This window comes from Oryctolagus cuniculus (assembly GCF_964237555.1).
Source record: "Oryctolagus cuniculus chromosome 17 unlocalized genomic scaffold, mOryCun1.1 SUPER_17_unloc_3, whole genome shotgun sequence".
NCBI lineage: Eukaryota > Metazoa > Chordata > Mammalia > Lagomorpha > Leporidae > Oryctolagus > Oryctolagus cuniculus.
This window is the reverse complement of record NW_027208204.1, coordinates 776,427-797,713: the sequence shown is the minus strand read 5'-3', so window position 1 is coordinate 797,713 and position 21,287 is coordinate 776,427. Positions and strand designations below refer to the sequence as shown.

At 41.7% G+C, this 21,287-nt stretch overlaps 1 long non-coding RNA gene across 1 annotated transcript in view; it reads right to left on the bottom strand.

Annotated features, from left to right (window-relative positions):
• Positions 1 to 8,034: 8,034 nt before the first annotated feature.
• The window catches only part of LOC138843178 (uncharacterized), a 36,531-nt gene continuing 23,278 nt past the window's right edge, over positions 8,035 to 21,287 (bottom strand). Inside the window, exon 4 of the long non-coding RNA XR_011385783.1 lies at positions 8,035 to 14,108. This is a non-coding gene — a long non-coding RNA (uncharacterized lncRNA). The remainder of the gene's footprint in view (positions 14,109 to 21,287) is intronic.

Below are 21,287 nucleotides of genomic sequence, written 5' to 3'. Positions count from 1 at the left end.
GTTGTGGAGTTATCTGACTGGTATCATAAACACTAAGTTAAATGTCTCTCCTCTTTTAAATTTTTTCTCAACAATTATATTTGATCTACTGAGAATTCTTTTCTGTTTATGTCATGACCTCACTGATTGTTTCTCTTTCATCTTGAATTCTTCGACTGTTTTCTCACCATCATCCATCCAAACATTGTAGGTGCTTTCCCATTTACCCCATCCTGAAATTATTAATCTGTCTGGCCCTCTGTGGTCTGATAGTCCTGTTTCCCATACTTACTTCTATCCAGCATTACTATGAGCTGGCTTTGGCCAAATCATCAAGATGGGGCTTTTTTCCAGTCTTTTCTATGTTTGCCATGTCTAGCTTCACCTTGGTGTCAAATCCTGCTACTTCTGTTTTTTTTTTCTCTTAAATTTTTAAGCAAATATTTGAATGCAGTGTTTAAAAAGATGAGGAAAGGGGAAGTATTATATTTTTATTATACCTATAAAGATTTTAGTTTTTTTTAAAGATTTTATTTTTTGAAAGAGTTACAGAGAGAGTAGAGAGAGACAGAGAGAGAGAGAGGCCTTCAATCTGCTGGTTCACTCCCCAAGGGGCTGCAACAGCCAGAGTTGAGCTGATCTGAAGCCAGGAGCCAGGAGTTTCTTCAGGGTCTCCCTCATGGATGCAGGGGCCCAAGGACTTGGGCCATCTTCTACTGCTATCTCAGGCCATAGCAGAGAGCTGGATCAGGAGAGGAGCAGCCGGGACTAGAACCAGTACCCATATGGGATGCCAGAGCTTCAGGTCAGGGCTTTAACCCACTGCACCACAGCGTTGGCCCCAGGTGATAATCTTAATTCAATAAATCTATAGCAGGCTATTTTTTAAATTGATAATTTTGTATGGCCTACAAATAATGTTAAAATATCCAAATGGATTTTGGTAGGACACAGGTTCCCAACTTCTGCTAATGCATGTATTCATCTTATTTCATTTTACTTGAGCATGGAGAACTTCTTTAGCATTTTATAGCATCTGCTGGTGGTTATCTTCATATTTTGTTGTTCAAAAAATGTATTTTTTCCACTACACAGATTAATGTTCATTTTTTTTGTTTACTTAAGAGACACAAAGGTCTTCTATCTGATAGTCCACTCCCTAAATGCCTGCAAATGCTTGAGCAGGGGCCAGGCCAAAGCCAGGGACCTGGAACTCTATCTTATGTGGGTATCTGGGACCCAACTACTTGAGCTGTTATCTGCTGCCTTCCTGGGTGAGCATTAGCGTGAAGCTAAATCAGAAGCAGGGGTAGCTATACTGATATATGAACATACCAAGAAGCAGCTTATCCCAATGAGCCAAAATGTTCCCCTTATATTTTACAGTATTTACATTACATATAGAATCCAGGTTGGGAGAACATTTTCTCTGAGTACGCTGATGATTTCTTTCCATTGTTTCTGTGGAGAAGTCAGCCATCATTCATGGATGGCTATCACTCAGTATGCCATAGGCTGTTCTTTGATTACATTCAGGATCTTTTCTTTGTATTTGGATTCCTTCAGTTTGTTATTTTCCTAGAATAGTTTTATATCTGTGCTGATTAGGACACATTCTATATTTCACTCATTCTATTTTTACTGAAATTTCAGTCGCAGTTATGAAGGACTTTGAAATAGCAGACAAGGTTATTTTGATGGAAAAATGTTAGTAATCCATGCATACCAGTGGTCTGGAAGAAGTTTATTCAAAATCAATACTATAAACACTACAGCACAATTGTGCATTTAATTTTTCTTTAGCCAAAGTGAACTTGTTTTTTATTTCTCCTTTCTGCAAATCTTTTAATGTTAGATTGCTTTCTAAATCATTCCTGGGCTTCTGAAGCTCTTTTATGAATTAAAATCTTTTGGCTTATTTTCCATTTTAGTCTGTTTTTGTGTCTGATAAAAATGGTACACAATGGGTTATTTAGAAAGAAAAACAGTTTTCAAAATTACTTGCTTGAAAGAGCAATAGAAAGAGGGAGAGAGGGAGGGATTGAAATTGAGTTTATACACAGAATAACCAAATGGCTACAACAATCAGGGTGGGACAAGGCCAAAGCCAGGATCCAGGAGTTCCATCTGAGTCACCCACATGGGTGGCAGGGACCTAAATGCTTGAGCAATCATAGACTGCCTTCTTGGTACATTAGCAGGAAGCTGAATTGGAAGTTGAGCAACAGGACTCAAATCAGACTCTGCTGTGAGATCAAAGATTCACCAGTGGTGGAACAACCTTCTGTGCCACAAGACTAGCCTCAAGAAATCAAATTTATTTCTTAGAGTCTGAGGGTGGGCAGCCTAAAGTCAAGAGGCCCTATCTGGAAAGGTCCATCTCCCTGAATCATGATGTGGCAAGAGTGAAATCAAATGATGAGAAAAAATAAGAGGTAGAACTGAGAGCCTTTGGTCTTTTAAAATTGGAAGATGTTCCTTAGGATAGGGACTGTTACCTTGAGGATTAAGCTTCCAACACTTTATATGGATATATTAAAGTCCTACTATATATCATGCTCCATTGTGCTAATTCTTTTCCATTTCCATTTTCTGAATACAGTAGGCTTTTTTTGACAGGCAGAGTTAGACAGTGAGAGAGAGAGACAGAGAAAGGTCTTCCTTCCATTGGTTCACCCCCCAAATGGCCGCCACAGCCTCCGTGCTGTGCCAATCCAAAGCCAGGAGCCAGGTGCTTCCTCCTGGTCTCCCATTCAGGTGCAGGGCCCAAGGACTTGGGCCACCCTCCACTGCCTTTCTGGGCCACAGCAGAGAGCTGGACTGGAAGAGGAGCAACTGGGACAGAATCCGGCACCCCAACAGGGACTAGGACCCGAGGTACTGGCGTTGCAGGTGGTGGATTAGCCTAGTGAGCCATGGTGCCTGCCCACAAATACATTTTCATTATAGTAAATATTTAGCTTATCATTCTTTATCTAACTTTAAATGATTTGTAATACTGGAATATATTTGGAGATTATTAACTAACTTGCCTGCTACTTGCAGCATCTAACTTTTTTTTTTTTTTTTTGGAGAGAAAGATTTATCTTTTGGTGAATTCTCCAAATGCTCACATGAGTAATTTAACAAGAATGATGTGAGTGTGGGCTATTTATCAGCCTTAAAATGATCACAACCTTTTAAATCAACAAATAAGATTAAAATATTGACTTAAAAATGAAAGCCTAATGGTTTGCAAATTCACATTTTTTAAAATTTTTATTTAATAAATATTAAATTTCAAAAGTACAACTTTTGGATTTTAACAGTTTCCCCCTATAACCACCCTCCCACCTGCAAACCATCCCACCTCCTACAACCTCTCCCATCCCATTCTTCATTAAGATTCATTTTTAATTATCTTTATATAAAGAAAATCAACTTAGTATATACTAAGTAAAGATTTCAACAGTTTGCACCCACACAGAAACACAAAGTATAAAGTACTGTCTGAAGACTAGTTTTGCTGTTAATTCTCATAGTACAACACATTAAGGACAGAGCATACATGGGGAGTAAAGGCACAGTGACTCCTGTTGTTGATTTAACAATTGACACCTCTTATTTATGACATCAGTAATCACACAAAGCTATGGAAGCCTCTTGAGTTCACAAACTCCGACCTTATTTAAACAAAGCCACAATCAAAGTGGAAGTTCTCTCTTCCCTTCAGAGAAAGGTACCTCATTCTTTGATGGCCCATTCTTTCCACTGGAATCTCACTCACAGAGATTTTTCATTTAGTTCATTTTTTGCCACAGTGTCTGCTTTCCATGCCTGAGAAACTCATGGGCTTTTCAGCCAGATCAGAATGCCTTAGGGGCTGATTCTGAGGCCACAGTGCTGTTTAGGGCATTTGCCATTCTATGCGTCTGCTGTGTATCCCACTTCCCATGTTGGGTCATTCTCTACTTTTTAATTCTATCAATTACTATTAGCAGATACTGGTCTTATTTATGTGATCCCTTTGACACTAATGCTATCTTTATGATCAATTTTGAATTTAAACTGATCATTTTAACTAGTAAGATGGCATTGGTACCTGCCAACTTAATGGGATTTGGAATTCCATGACACGTTTCTAGCTCTACCATTAAGGGGTAAGTCTGAGTGAGCATGCGCCAAACTGTACCTCTCCTCCATTTCTTATTCCCACTCTTATTTTTAACAGGGATCAATTTTCACTTAAATTTAAACATCTAAGAATAATTGTGTGTTAATTAAAAGAGTTCAACCAATGGTATTAAGTAGAAAAAATACTAAAAAGAATAAAATAGTAAGCTCTTTCTCGACAGTCAGGACAAGGGCTGATCAAGTCATTGTTTCTCATAGTGTCAGTTTCACTTCTACAGGTTTCCTTTTAGGTGCTCAGTTAGTTGTCACAGATCAGGGAGAACATATGATATTTGTCCCTTTGGGATTGGCTTATTTCACTCAGCATGATGTTTTCCAGACTCCCCTTTTTAATGCAAATGACTGAATTTCATTTTTTACCACTGTGTAGTAATCTATAGAGTACATATCCCATAATATCTTTATCCAGTCTTCTGTTGATGGGCATTTAGGTTGGTTCCATGTCTTAGCTATTCTGAATTGAGCTGCAATAAATATTGAGGCACAGACAGCACTTTTATTTGCAAATTGGGATTGCTGGGTCATGTGGTAGGGCTATATTCTGGTTTCTGAGGAATCCCCAAACTATCTCCATAGTGTCTTTACCAGTTTGCAGTCTCACCAAGAATAGATTAGTGTGCCTTTTCTGCCACATTCTCACCAGCATCTATTAGTTGATTTCTGTATGTAAGCCATTCTAACCATGGTGAGGTGAAACCTCATTGTGGTTTTGATTTGCATTTTCCTGATGGCTAGTGATCCTGAACATTTTTCATGTGTCTGTTGGCCATTTGGATTTCCTCTTTTGAAAAATGTCTTTTTAGGTTCTTGGCCCATCTCTTAAATACGTTGTTTGTTTTGTTGTTGTGAAATTTCTTCATCTCTTTGTTGATTCTGGTTATTAATCCTTTATCAGTTGTATAATTTGCGAGTATTTTCTCCCATTCTTTCAGTTGTCTCTTCAATTTCCTGACTCATTCTTTTGCAGTACAGAAACTTCTCAATTTGTTGTAATCCCATTTGTTAGTTTTGTCTTTGACTGATGTTATATCCTTGATCAAATATAAGTTGGCTGTAGATGTTTGGATTGATTTCTGGTATTTCTATTCTGTTCCATTGGTCTATCCATCTGTTTCTGTACCAGTACCATGCTGTTTTGATTATAACTGCCCTGTAGTATGTCTTGAAATCTGATATTGTGATGCCTTCGGCTCTGTTTTTGTTGTCCAAGATTGTTTTAGCTGTTTGAGGTCTCCTGTGTTCCATACGAATTTTAGCATCATTTTTTTCAAGATCTGAGAAAGAATGTGTTTGGTATTTTGATTGGTAACACATTGAATCTGTATATTGATTTGGAAGAATAGACATTTTGATGATATTGATTCTACCAATCCATGAGCAGGGAAGATTTTTTTCATTTTTTGGTATCCTCTTTTTTCTTTAAAGTTTTGTAATCCTCATCATAGAGATCTTTGACATTCTTGGTTAAGTTTATTCCAAGGTATTTTTATGGCTATTGTGAATGAGATTGATATTAGAAGTTCTGTCTCAGCTGTGGCATTGTCTGTGTATACAAAGGCTGTTGATTTTTGTGCATTGATTTTATATCCTGCTACTTTGCTAAACTCTTCTATGCGTTCCAAAGTCTCTTAGTGGAGTTCTTTGGATCCCCTAAATAAAGAATCATATTGTCTACAAGGAGGGATAATTCAACTTCCTCCTTCCCAATTTGTATCCTTTTAATTTCTTTTTCTTGCCTAATGGCTCTAGCTAAAACTTCTAGTACTATGTTGAATATTCAATGGTGAGTGGGCTTCCCTGTCTGGTAGCAGCTCTCAGTGGGGATGCTTCCAACTTTTCCCCATTCAATATGATTCTGACTGTGGGTTTTTCATAAATTTCCTTGATTGTGTTGAGGAATGTTCCTTCTATCCCCAATTTGCTTAGAGTTTTCATCATGAAAGGGTGTTGTATTTTACCAAGAGCTTTCTCTGCATCTATTGAGATAATCATATGGTTTTTCTTCTGCAGTTTGTTAATATGATGTATCACATTGATTTGGGAAAGCTGAACCATCCCTGCATAACAAGAATAAATCCCACTTAGTCTGGGTGGATGATCTTTCTGATGTGATGTTGAATTCTATTGGCCAGAATTTTATTGAGCATTTTTGTGTCAATGTTCATCAGAGAAACTGGTCTGTAAGTTTCTTTTTCTGCTGCATCAATTTCAGGTTTAGGAATTAAGGTGACACTGGCTTTGTAGAAAGAATTTGGGAGAATTCCCTCTCTTTCAATTGTTTTGAATAGTTTGAGAAGAATTGGAGTTAGTTCTTTAAATGTCTGGTAGAATTTAGAAGTGAATCCATCCGGTTCTGGGCTTTTTTTCTTGGGAGGGCCTTTATTACTGATTAAATTACTGACTTGGTTATGGGTCTGTTTAGGGTTTTTATGTTTTCATGGTTCAATTTAGGTAGGTTGTATGTGTCCAGGAATCTATGCATTTCTGCTGGATTTCTCAGTTTGTTAGCATACAACTCTTAGTAGTAATTTGTTTTAAAGATTTATTTATTTATTTGAAAGTCAGAGTTACACAGAGTGAAAGAGAGAGAGAGAGAGGTCTTCCATCCACTAGTTCACTCCCCAGTTGGCTGCAATGGCCAGAGCTGTACTGATCTGAAGCCAAGAGACAGGAGCTTCCTCCAGGTCTCCCATGCAGGTGCAGGGGTCCAAGGACTTGTGCCATCTTCTACTGCTTTCCCAGGTCATAGCAGAGAGCTGGATCAGAAGTGGAGCAGCCAGGTCGTCCATATGGGATGCCAGCACTGCAGGCGGTGGCTTTACCTGCTACACCACAACACCAGCCCCTAGTAGTAATTTCTGATGACTCTTTATTTCTGTGGTGTCTGTTGTTACATTACTTTTTTCATCTTTAATTTTATTGATTTGGGTCTTCTCTCACTTTTTGGTTATTTGGGCCAATTGGTGTGTCATTTTTGTTTTTGTTTTTTCTTTTTAAAATCAACTATTCGTTTTGCTGATCTTTTGTAATGTTCTTTTGGATTCAATTTTGTTGATTTCTTTTCCAATTTTAATTATTTCTCTTCTCCTACTAGTTTTGGGATTGGTTTTCTGTATTTTTCCTAGATATTTGGGATGCATTGATAGCTCATTTGTTTGGTGCCTTTTCAATTTCTTGATGTAGGCATCTATTGCTATAAACTTTCCTCTTAACACTGCTGTTATTGTGTCCCATAAGTTTTGATGTGTTGTTATCTTCAGTTGCTTCCAGAATGTTTTTTTTTATTTCTCTTTCATGTATGACCCATTGTTCATTCAGGTACATCTTGTTCAGTATCCATGTGTTTCCATATGTTCTAGGGTTTCCTGAGTTCCTAATTTCCAGCTTCATTCCACTGGGGTCTGAGAAGATGCATGCTATGATTTTGATTCTTTTGAATTTGCTGCGACTGGCCTAGTATGTGGTTAATCCTAGATAAAGTTCCATGCACTGCTGAGAAGAATGTGTATTCTTGAAGTATAGGATGAAAAGTTCTATAGATATGTTAGATGCACTTGGTCTATAGTGTCTATTAAACTTGCTGCTTCCTTGTTAATTTTCTGTCTGGTTGATCTGTCTATTGCTGAAAGTGAGTATTGAAGTCCCCCAATACTACTCTATTGGAGCATAAGTCTCCTTTAAGTCCCTTAACATATCTTTTAAATAGTCTGGTGCCCTGTAATTAGGTGCATATATGTTTATAATAGGTAGATCTTCCTGTTGAATTGATCCCATAATCATTATATAGTGCCCTGCCATTTTCCCAAAAATGTTTCTAATATATAGTTTGAACTTTCTGTGTTTTTTTACTGAGAGATTTTTTTTCCTTTACTTTCTTTCATATTGATGACCATGTTTCTGTGTATAACACATCTTTAAGCATCTTTTGCAGGGCTGGATGAATGGTGACAAATTCTTTCAATTTCTGTTTGCTATGAAAGGTCTTTATTTCACCTTCATTCACAAATGAGAGCTTTTCAGGATATAATATTCTGGGATGGCAGTTTTTTTTCTCTTAGTATTTGGACTATGTTTCGCCATTCTCTCCTAGCCTGTAGGGTTTATGATGAGAAGTCTACTGTGAGTCTAATTGGAGATCCTCTGAGAGTAATCTGGCATTTTTCTCTTGCACATTTTAGAATCTTTTCCTGAAGCTTCATTGTGGGGAGTTTAATTACAATGTGTGGTGGCTCGTATCTTTTCTGGTCATGCCTATTGGGAGTTCTGTGTGCTTTCTGTATGTGGATGTCTTTCTCCAAACCCTGGAAGTTTTCTGCAAGTATCTCACTAAAAAGGCCTTCTAATTCTTTTTCTCTCTCCATGCCTTCAGGAATTCCCAGAACCCAAATATTGTTTTTTTTAATAGTATCCTGTAAATTCCCAACAATATTTTTTAGATGTCTAATTTCTTCTTCTTGTCTTCAGTTTGACTCTACACTTTCCTGTTCTCTTTCAAGTCTGATATTCTCTCTTCTGCCTCACTGATTCTGTTTTTAAGGCCTTCAACTGCATTTTTTATTTTTTCTATTGAATTCTTCATTTAATTTTGTTTTTTCTTCAATATCTCAATTTCATGTTCTATTGAATTCTTCATTTCATTTTGATTTCTCCTTAAGATTTAGTTTTCATGAGAGAGATTTTTTTTCATATCCTGCATGGATTTCAATACTCTGTGTGCTTGGTTTTGATTACTTCTAAGTGTTCTCTCTCTCAGCCTGGGACAGGTCCATTCTCCAGCTCATCCATCTACGAGCATGCACATCAGAGCTGGGATTTGGGGTTTTCAGTTGCAGGCTGGAGGCAGCCTCATTCATTGTTTTAGGAAAAGTGAGATGTTGAGAGGTAGTGTTTTCAGCTCCACTCTTTCACTGGAAGGCTTGAAGCTGTGGTCAATGTCTGCCTGAAGGTCCACAGAGCCAAGGAAGGGTCTGAGAGCACAGAGGAGGGAGCAGGGTCATGTTGGGCAATCCAAGATGGGATCAGGCTGAGGGGAGGAATAGGCGAGACTCTCTGTGAACACATGTTGTCTGTGTTTGTCTCTCAAGATTGGGTCTTGCAGAGCATTTCCAAGTCCAACAGTGAGGATGAAGCCCCTCAGGTATGAGCAATACCCACAAAGACTGGAGAGTCAAATTAGGGGAAGGCTTGGATTATCTGCTGCTTTGGACTTTGGAGAGGACATAATAACTCAGGAGGAAAAAATATATTGCATGTAGACGTCTGTTTTGTTCTTTTTTACATTAATTATAGAGTAGGAAGAGGTTATATACCCATGGGATTGGAGCAAACTGAATTTTTACCGATCATTTCTTGCTTTAGTATTTAAAACTTTACATTTTCTCTGCTGCTGACCATCCCTGGCTTTGCCATTGTAAAGATCAAGTCCACTGCATTGTGATAGGATAGCACTGCCTGCATATTCAGGACAAGAGATGTTTGAGTTTTCTGTTGACCATTATCTTAGTCCACTTTTCACTGCAACATAATACCTGAGACTCTGTATTAATAAGGAAGAGAAATTTCTTTCTTCTCACGGTTGGCAGGTCAAAGACCAAGATGGTGCCATTGTGTCTGAGGAAGGGCTCTTTGTTGCATCCTCGATTCACTTGGCAGAAGGCAGAAGTGCATGGGATACAGTGGGACACCATCTCTCACACACACTTGCTGGAACCCACACAGTCCTGTAGCAAGTGCCAGGTGACAGTGAGTAGTGGACCCTGCCCCTCTGCACAGCCAGTACATGTACCAGTGCTTTTGTGCTCTATCTTCACTGTCTACTCCCAGCTTACAACACAACCTTCTCACCCCCAGGTTTGGCCAAGTTAAAGAATACTTCCTCTGAGCTGACAGGGGAGGCCCCAACATCCTAGAATTGTGATGGCCAAGCATTACTTTGAGTTCCTCTTGGCATCCCCATCTCACCCAAGTCTGGAATAGGCTTTGTGACAGGCTGTTATCCAGTTGCTACTGGAGATACTGCATAGCTGCACAGGCTTCCCAGAGGATCTGTGTTAGGGCATTCTGGGCTGGAAACACACACTGGCCCTCACGGTCCTGCTGACCTCATCCCTTGGAACGTACTGGGCTCAGTGGAGTGCCTCTGGGCAGCAAGGCTGTGTGTCGCTGTTCCCCTCAGATGTACTGCTCCAAACACACAGTACTGAACTGTTCCCTCCTCTAGGCAGACCCAGCAGATTCCCTGTCATCAGGCCTGCCTGGTGTCCTTCTTCCCAGTCTTTCCACTGCTCTCTGAAAACTCTAGCAAGTCCCATTTATCATATGGCCAAAAATAAACCTGCTGTGGACTCCCTGTTGCCTCCTTGGCACACTACCAGAATTTGAACAAATTAAATTTCCTCTCCTTTTTGGGGCATCTTTTCAAATGGGTCAGGAAACCTGGGATTGCTATGATGATTAAATATTTCCAAACTCCACAAGGTTAACCCAGATATACGGACGTGGTCCTTGTTATCTTGTTACCTTCTCAGGCCCCAACAGGAGACCAGGACATTTGCTCCCCACATTTAGAATTGATCTCCAGATATATTGCTGTGCATGAAAATATATTTTTAAAAGATTTATATACTTATTTGAAAGGCAAAGTTATGACTTGGAGCAAAAAAATAAAAAATAAAAAGAGATCTTCCATCCAATGTTTCAGTCCCTACATAACCTCAATGACAAGGTTGGGCCAGGCCGAACCAGGATCCTGAAACTCCATCTGTCTCCCAAATGTCTGGCAGGGACCCAAGCATGAGCCATCTTACACTGCTTTCCAAGGCACATTAACAGGGAACTGGATCAGAAGGGGTGAACCAGGGACACCAATCAGTGATCCTATGGGGTGGTTGCCACACAGGGCACTTTCATCTGCTGCACCACAATGCCAGCTCCAGGTGGCAGTATAGCATTATCTTGGGCTCCAAAGCTCCCATAGCAGACAATAATATGATTGGTGGAGGTCGACAAGGACAAAGGAAATGGACAATATTTATGAGTCAAAATAGAGGCAGGGATACATGAGGGATGAAAAACAATGTGTTGCACACATCGACAAATGGACAGTGGCTACACAAGGAGGAACAAGGTGACATTCCTAGTGAGTATTATGGGATACTGAGGGCTCAAGGAAGAGGTCAAAGTTCAGAGATCCTCTAACTCATTACAAAGGTGAAGCCATCCAATCCCAGGAACAGGGGCATAGAGATGGAGCCCCAAGAGGGCCTCAAGATTGGCCTACATCATCCAACCAGCAGCAGGGGTCCAAGTCCTCACCTCAAGTCTAACTCTTCCCTTTTCTTTTCTCTGGCAACCTAATCACTCCCTGCTCCTGTGCACATGGAAGGCTACGTGGTAGTCTCTGAACTTTCCATTGGAAGTGGTGATCTGGGGTTAAGTGTTTCCTTTTTCATATCTTTCTGATTCTCTGGCTTTTTGCTCAGAAGCTCCTATTGCTTTGTCTCCCTCATTCGCTCCTCACCAGAGTTGAGGATTCTCATTGTGAAGAACCTGGTATGATCTAGGCACTTGATATACTTGCACTATGGATGCTGATACAATCTCTCTACAGCTCTCCTTTCTCAGTTGATCAAATTTGCCTTCACTCCTGACCCCCAGACTACACTATGAAATGGTGCTGAGCAATCTGGCTGGCCTACAAGGGAACTGGCCTGGGGACAGGCAAGCTGGGTCCCAATCTCGGTGGAAGGGAGGACTCCAGGGAAGTCTGAATCTGTCCTTATTGTCCACCAAGACAGGTCAGACAGGTCTTCTCCTGCAATGCCTGCCTCAAGAAACTCATTCTGGTCTCCTTCCAGCTGTTCACGTGTTCCCTTGATGTGAATTACACTCAAAGCATTCAGGACATTGAGGATCTCGACCAAGAAGAACAGGAAATGTGAGTTTGCAGCAGGTAGATGGGGGTCAGGGAAATAAGTCACATGGACTCCATTGCTCCACATTCTTTGTGACACCTCAGGGATGCCAACTAAATGTAGACCAGAAGTGGAGAGGCTGCCAATGAGCCTGACCTTGAGAGTGGAGATGAATGGATGTTCAGGATCCACACAGGTGAGTGAAGGATGTGCCCTGAGGTGGTCCCATGGAGCACATCCCCATTCCATGGAAGCTCCTAGAGCTGCTAGGAGGAATTTTGCTTTCATCTGAAGGGAAGGCTGTAGGTGCTAGCAGGATTGGCAGGCAAATGACTCTGGAGAGGGCTGTTAGTTGTGTTGTGTCTGGGGAGAGCCACCACAGCTGTTGAATATCTCCCTCTACAAGGTGAGTCCCTGCCAACCCAACCTGAAGTCAACAGGGAGCCTTACAGGTGTGGGGAGACACTGGGGGTTGTCCCTGACCACCTCCAACTCAGGAAGATTAGGAAGAGGGTGAGACAGAGAGAGGCACCTTTGGGTGCCTTTTCACACCAGGAAGACAGCCCACTGTACACATCTTTATATCCTTGTAGCTACCCATCCCAACCTGACATCACATAAGAGTCAGCGCAGAACACAAGAGCTGTGGGGATTTACCCAGGCCTTTTGGGGCCCTCAGCCTCCATTCTCAGAGGCTGATAGATGCGTTTTCACATGTTGATTGTTTATTTTTGTGCATATAAACTTTTCTATGTGCCTGTTAAACTTAATTGTCAGCAATTAAGGCAAAACTCACTTTGAAGAGTGACAGGAGCAGGGTGTCAAGAACATAGTGTTCTTCTCATTTGTGCACTAATTTTATACTTCAATCACAAATACACACTGGCTGCATGGCCCTCTCAAAAGAAATGTCTTCCATCACATTTTCCATGCTCAAATATAGTAAAGCAATAATGGTTGGGTTAATGTCACAGAATAATTCTTGCCAATAAAATCCCTGAAATGACTTCTACATGGAGGATAGAAAGAACTTCTACATGATTAGGGAAGGAAACCAAAGAGCTCTGTGCAGTTGTCCATAATTAACATGCAGGTCACAGGCCCCAGGCCTGTGGGGCAAGGACTGAGTAGGCAGCATCAGGACTCCCATTATGTGTCATCAAACCTCCTTCTCATAAGACCCAGGGGAGTGGGCCTTGGATTGTTTTTTTTTACAGGCAGAGTGGACAGTGAGAGAGAGAGAGACAGAGAGACAGAGAGAAAGGTCTTCCTTTGCTGTTGGTTCGCCCTCCAATGGCCACTGCAGCTGGCGCACTGCGGCCAGCACACTGCACTGAACTGAAGCCAGGAGCCAGGTGCTTATCCTGGTCTCCCATGGGGTGCAGGGCCCAAGCACTTGGGCCATCCTCCACTGCACTCCCAGGCCATAGCAGAGAGCTGGCCTGGAAGAGGGGCAACCGGGACAGAATCCGGCATCCCGACCAGGATTAGAACCCAGTGGAATAGGTGGAGGATTAGTCTATTGAGCTGCGGCGCTGGCCTGGCCTTGGATTTTTAATCCCAGGGGCCAAGAGATCTCCCCTTTCCTGTACATCAGGTTCAATGCCATGTGAAATGTCCCCTGAAGGCTGCTCAAGTGAATGCCTAATGGAATTCACAATTGTAGGACGTCCATGCCCCACACAAATGGGCCTCAGTGACCCATGGCCCTGATTTCTGTGGAGGTCAGGACTTAGGGTTACCCTCCAAAGCACAGGAGCCTTCTGAGTGCTGCACACCCATCCCATGGTCCCTACCCCTACAACATCCTTGTCCTGCCCCACTGATCCCTGTACCTGTTTCATCTTTGCAGAAACTTTTAGCAACTTAGGAGACTGCAGTGTGGAGTCCTGGGACGCAGAGGAGCTGGAGTTTCCCAAGCCATCAGAAACTTGAACCATACAGGAGGAGACACAACTTCAGCCACATGCACCTCATCAGTCTTCTGGTAGCTTTGACATTAAATTCTTGTCACCCAGTACTAGCTGATTTTCACATGCTTTTCTGTCAAAGAAAATACATGGAAAGAAAACACCTTTAGCAAATGTAGGACTTAAAATGATCAGAGAGCAGTCACCCTAGTGAGTACCACCACCATTCTCTCCCTCAAGAGGAATCTCGTTTGGTCTTCACTTGAAGAAAGTCACTGCCAAGTTGGCTCCTTCAACCTGTCCTTACAGGAATGACTTTCTAGGGATTTTGTCTCACATCTGTTCCTTCCTCTGGAAGGGATCATGGGGTCCATCTCACCCAAGATCTTTCTCAAAGACTTGGATGCCATTGCATTTTTTAACTAATGTCAGCTTGCACAGCACGCAGTTCCTGGCTTAACCTTTTCTTCTTGAGCATCTTAAATATATTCTTTTCCCTCCTAACCCAGATAAGCTGGATCCTTTTCATTCCCTTTTATGTTACTCATCCGTGTATTCTAGATGCCTGAGTACTTTTTATTTAATTCCCAGATTTTACTAGAATAGAAATGACTTCAATCACTCTAAGTACGACCAAGTTTTCTGTGAAGATGGACTTTGAGAGCATATTGTCATTTTCTGAAATAGTTTGAATTAAAATTATTAGCTTTAGATCATTGCATTGGTATTCCTCTTCCAGGAATCTCATTCATACATATGCTTGTATTCAACTTCTAGTATTTCTCTCTCATCTTCTGAAATCTTTGGTCAAGCACCTATTCTTTATATTTCCCCTTTCACCTTCTGTTTCTTGAAAGGCACCATCTGTCTCTGTGTTTCTTCTGGTTTGCATTTCATGAGTGATGTTATTTTTTCCTGTTTTCCTTTTTTCCTGAGTTCTGTACATTCATTTCTGAGTTTCCCTGATTCTCAGTATTGATGTCCTTTCATGCTTGGTATCATTGTCTGAGCTATTTTCCCTCATCCTGTAAACTACCCTGCTGAGAACACAAATTACACAAAGATGGAAGTATTTGCATGTATCAGAGAGTCCTTTCTGTCTTTTCATTACTGATTTCTCCCTTTAGTACTTTTGTATGTAGTTGTGCATAATGTCACCAAGATTTTGGTTTTGTTCCTTTTAATAGAAAATTTGGCTTTGGGAATTGTCAATGAATATAGGATTCAGAAATATTTGTCTCAATTGTATTTGCAATGCTGAAAAAAATGACACCTAATTTCTTGGCTCTGTATTTTATCCTTATTTCATGTGAGTTTCCCCTCTGAAAACCCCTCTTTCCACTTAACCTTATTATCGATACTATTTAGGAAGGCCACTTATATAAGAAAACAATAGGCCCCAATTTTGCAAATCTGCATTTATTTTCCTTTATATTGGGGGTATCAGAATCTTGAGATGATGGAGTTAATTTCTATTATGTCTACAAAATTATTTTCTCTGAGTGACTGATTAGCCTGTTTTTATTGATCACCATTTTATTCATAGGATTATTAAGTTTTCAAATATTTTGGTTTCTTTGAGTCACAAAATCTGGAGCTTTTTTTCTTATTTACATTTGTGTCATTTAAGTTTAGAACTAAAAATTTTCATTTACTTTAACATCAATCTTATTTCAGAAAAATTTGATTTTAGATACCAAAAATTTTTTTAAGTTAATTAGTGATTGCTATGCATTTTTAATCCCTTAGATTATCAAAGAGGTACAGAAAAGGTCAGGTCCACCTAGGCCCATAACTCCAGTGGAAATGAGTTTTGCCAAGTTCAAGCATATACATCAGGCTTACCATGGTCTCTTTTGTTGACACAGAGTGGCCAAGGATCATCCTTACTGATTTACCCTTGTTGTCCTTACATGCACTATCTTGGAAATATATGGTTAAAGCAAAAATATTCTTTGACATTTCTTTGCTGACATAAAAAACTTAATATGAAAGAAGAAAAAACTCTCATCCATAAAATGTCATGAATCCCATTCCTGAGCAATTAAAGAATTACACACATATACACACTACAGCCTGGAAAATAAAATGATGATCTTATACTCACATACCAGGAGTTCATGAATGAACATCTTTCTGGCTTCTGGTATCCTGGGATGTTCTCCTGCTCACTATCCATGGATTCCCATTGGTGGAATGGCTGAACTTCCCCCACCCCCGCCAGCTGCTTCTTTCTTTTTCAAGATTTAGTTAGTTATTTGAAAGGCAGAGTTAGAGAGAGAAGGAGACACATACATGCATACATACATACACACACCCACACACACACAGAGAAAGAGAGAGAGAGACAGAGAGAGAAAGAGAGAGAGAGAATTCCATCCACTGGCGGTTTACTCTCCAAATGTCACAACATCTAGGGCTGAGCCAGGACAAAGGCTGAAGCCAGTAGCTTCATCCAGATCTCCCGAATGGGTGCAGGGGCCCAGGCACTTGGGCCATCTCCCACTGCTTTCCCAGGTGCATTGGCAAGGTACTGGATCAGAGGTGGAGCAGCCTGGTCATAAACTGGGACCACCATGCTGGCCTTCAGAGCTGTATCACAACTCCACCCCACACACATACACACTCATGGCATCAATTGTGAACAAAAGACAAGAGTCATATCATACAAGCTCTTCAAGCCTCTGATACCCTGCAAGCATATATAGGTGATCTGTCTCCAAACAGTCCAGGCATTCATTGACAGGATTCATGGATGGCACGGTGCGTACCTGTGACTTCAGAAACACGTGCATGGCATGCAGTGGATGCATTGGTCTGGCCTCCTGATGCAGTTGTGTATGATGTGGATAGTTCAGAGGCAGTAGGTCCAGAAGTGATGATAACAGTTGATGGAGGGCCAGTGCTGTTGTGCAGTGGGTTGAAGCCCAGGCATGAAACCCCAGCATCCCATTTGGGTGCTGGGTCTAGTCCCAGCTGCTCCTCTTCTGATCCAGCTCTCTGCTATGGCCTGGGGGAGCAGTGGAATATGGCCCAAGTCCTTGGCCCCTTACACCCATGTGGGAGGCCCAGAAGAAGCTCTTGGCTCCTGGCTTTGGATCAGCACAGCTTCTGCTATTGCAGCCATCTGGAGAGTGAGCTAGCAGATGGAAGACCTCTCTCTATGCCTCTCCTTCTGTATCTTTGTAACTCTGACTTTAAGTAAATAAATATTTTAAAAAGTAGATGGAACATGAGCTACAGCCTTAGACACAGTGAGCAGGAGGGCCAGAGAAGTAACTTCCTTGGAAATACCTGGAAACCACTCATGTTAAGCCTCACATATTCTTGGAGGGGCATTATAGACCTGTGGCTTGTTTACTGGCTATTCAAATGGGACATGTAGGAGACAACAAATCCCCACATCAGAGGCTGAGAATAAAGCATGAAAAACCACATAGAAGCACAAGAATGAGTCCAATAAAGGCCCTTCTGTTGGTGAGTGGGTTATCTCCCTTGTTGGAGGGCACAGGAATGTGAACTGTCTATGCATAATCTAAGATCAGAACAGAGAGACACTGAGCATCTAGATTAGCCATGAGCCCCTGGACCTCATGCTAACTAGATTCCTGGACAACTACCAGTTCATCAATGGGAATTTGAGTGCTGCAAGGGATAGGTATCAAAAGTTATCCTCTTGGGACACATTCTCCCCTTGATGTATTTAAGAAAATGTGTGAAAATGCTGAATGAATGTTTAAAGACACACATATATAACTTTACAAATACCCTAAATACCTCTATACTTTGAAAAATAATGTTGAGGGACTGTACTGTGGTGTGGTGGGTAAAGTTGTCGCCTGTAGTGCCGGCATCCTATATGGATGCTGGATCAAGTATCCGCTGCTCCAGTTTTTTTTTTAAGATTTGTTTATTCATTTGAAAGGCAGGGTTACAGAGAGGCAGAAGGAGAAGGAGAAGGAGAAGGAAAAGGAGAGGCACACACAGAGAGAGAGAGAGAGAGAGAGAGAGAGAGAGAGAGAGAGATTTTTCCATCTGCCGGTTCACTCCCAAATGGCTACTACAATGGAGCTGTGCCAATCCAAAGCCAGGAGCCAGGAGCTTCTTCTGGGTCTGCCATACGGGTGCAGGGTCCCAAGGACTTGGGCCATCTCCCACTACTTTCCCAGGCCATAGCAGGGATCTGGATCAGAAGTGAAGCAGCCAGGTCTTGAATGGGAGCGCATATGGGATGGAGGAACTGCTGGTGGTAGCTGTAACTGCTTTGCCACAGCATTGGTGACTGCTCCACTTCTGATGCATCTCCTGGCTAATGTGCTTGGGAAAGCAGCAGATGGCCCTAGTGCTTGGGCTCCTGCACCCTCATGGGAGATTTGGATGAGACCCCTTGCTCCTGGCTTCTACATGGCCCTGGCTGTTATGGTCACTTGGGGATTGAAACAGTGGATGAAGATCTCTCTCTCTCCCCTCCTCCCTCTCTCCCTCTCTCTTCTCTCTCTCTGCCTCTCCCTCTCTGTAGCACTGCCTTTCAAAAAATTATGAAATCTTTTGTAAAAAAATAAAAAAAGAAAATATCATTTCTTACTTGTGAAGCTGTATCCTTCCTTCCAGGATGTTTCCCTCTCAAAGGAAGTAGGAAGTCAGGACTACCTTTAATTGACAAATGTGCACACCACAAAACCATGAAAACATATGTATCCTAGAAATAAATACAGATAGAAACCAATCCATAACACCCATGGACATGACATTCACAACACATTGAGCTTACAAAAGTAATATACACAGCCCCCAAAGAGCTCACACAAAATTGGACACACACACTCAAGCTCTTTACATAGGGGTGAATGAGTCCTCCTCTTCTGTGCTGGAAAGCATGGGGGTCAGAAACACCTAGAGAGACCTTTTGCTGATATTTCCATTGACCATGGGATGACACCAATCACCATGGACATGTAAGTGCATCAGCCTTGACATCAGGGACCTCAACATCAGTGGGTTGTTGGCCATTCTTTCCTAAGAAAGAAAACCATGGCCACTCTTTTCCAGAAAGAAAACCCACATTTTGAAATACTCATGGTACTCAGAGACTTAGGGGTTGACAAGGGTAGGTGAAGCCTGGCCTCTCCCCCCAATCTATTCAGAAACTCAGTGTTTTGGGGGAGGTTATTTTGTAAGCACTAAACCTGGGTACCAGGTCATATGGCATGAGGCTGGAGGGATGGTCCTGCCATAACCAAAATGGGGATGGTGTGCAGACTCCTCAGACCCAGAAATTGGAACAGGCCTGAAGGTTACACACTCTGGGGAAGCCAGCTCTGGCCAAAACAGCATGTCCTAGAAAGACCGCCCAGGGGAACTGCAGGGCCAGCTCACTGACTCTCTTGGAAACAACTGGGGTCCACATGCTGTTCACCCTCCCCCCACTTTGGAGAGGCAGACAGGACCCATGGCTTTCTGACAACATCCCATGTGAAAGCTATTCTTCACCAGGTAGAGGCTGGATGTCTGGTCTGAAAGCCCAGGAGGATGCATAAGAAGAGTGCTAACTTAGGGACCATCAGTTCTAGGCCAAGACACTTGGCAAAACTGTTGGAGGTGTGTGCATGTGTAAATTGCCCATGCACAGAGCCAGGAGTCAGGACCAAGGCCATGGGTCAGCCCCAGACCCCTGTCCATCAGTCTTTCCAGGAGTCCCCTGCTTCAACATTGACAGATGGAGACTCATATCATGGCCACAACAAAAGTTAAAACTCTTAGACAAATACACATTACACACATCTGTAAATGTATATATGTATTAAACAAACCTCTGAGGAAGTGTATATATTGTATATATACTCGTATTGGTCTACAAAACACAGGTAATGGTTCCTTTAACTGTGGAGCTGTATGCGATAATCTGACATTGCAGAAGGGAGGAATTTACTTCTGCCATTTTTTCTAGAGCTTACACACTCAAAAATACATGCAAACATATATCTCTTCAAAGTGAGTAGCAGAGAAATAATTCCATTAGTCTTAAATCCATGTTTCTGAAACAAGACAATGTACATATACAAATAACTACACACAAAATACCAGGGAACACACACATAGACACACATGTAGTGTATCTAGACTATTTGTCCAGGAGGCATGGGGCTCTCCACACCTCACTGGCAAGCTTAGAGCATAACACACCTGGAGGTCCTTCACTGTCCATTCCAGGGGCCCTTAGTGCACACCAATAACCAGGGCCTTTTCACTAAAACAGCCCTGATAACAGGAATCTGAATCTTGGTGGGAATATGGCCACTCTGTCCACCAAAACAAAATACATCCTTTGAATCAGCTATGAGCCTGAGCAACTCAGATGTCAAATGAACTGAAGTTGTGCCTCTTTGTGGAGAATTTTCCCATGAAGAGAGCTATGTTCTGAGGCTGACTTGGAGGTAGTCTATGTAGGCCTGAGTTCTGATGACATAAGGCTGGTGGTACAGGTCTGCCACGTGAGAGTGCCCTGATGATAACTTGGAACTTCCAAGGCTCTCTTTGGTTGTTTATGGCCCCCATGCTTTCCAGGACAGGAAGGACAATGGTCAGCCAAAGGCTCATATGACTTCAGTCCAGACAGCATTCCACACTTCTCCTGGCCCATGATTGGCAGGCTCTGCTCTGTATGCTATTCATAGCTATAATAATGCTCTTGGGGAAATCCTGGCAAAAATACACCTTAAAATGTACATAAACATTGAACAAACTCCTAAAGATACATGCTTCACTATCTGACTACTTGTACCACTCTATAAACATAGCAAAAATGGTTCCTTTGCCTGTTGAGTTGTATTCCTGCATCCAGGATGCTTCAACTCCTTAGCAGAAAAGAATACATTAATGCCATCATTTCTACAAATGTATACAAACACAAATGCATACAACAGGAGCAAGTAAAATAGAAAGATATCTTATCCCACATGTATAAGAAATTATACATATACAAATAAGACACACAGCACATTAAAACACACAGTCTCACACACACACACACACACACACACACATTTACTTCCTTTGTCTACTGTCCATTTGGCCCTTCCCTCCAGTATTGGCAATATTGAGGGTACACACCCAAGGAATCCCTTCACTGCAATGGCCATGGATTCATGGCCACACCAATCACCAGGGACATGTCACTGAACTACCTATGGCAGCAGGTAGCTCATTAGGGAGCTGACCATTCTTTCCAAAGATGTTCAGTAGAAGGAAAACCACCTTTTGGTTAAGTCAAAGAGCTTAGAATCTCTAGTGCCAATAGGTCTGGCAGGAACTG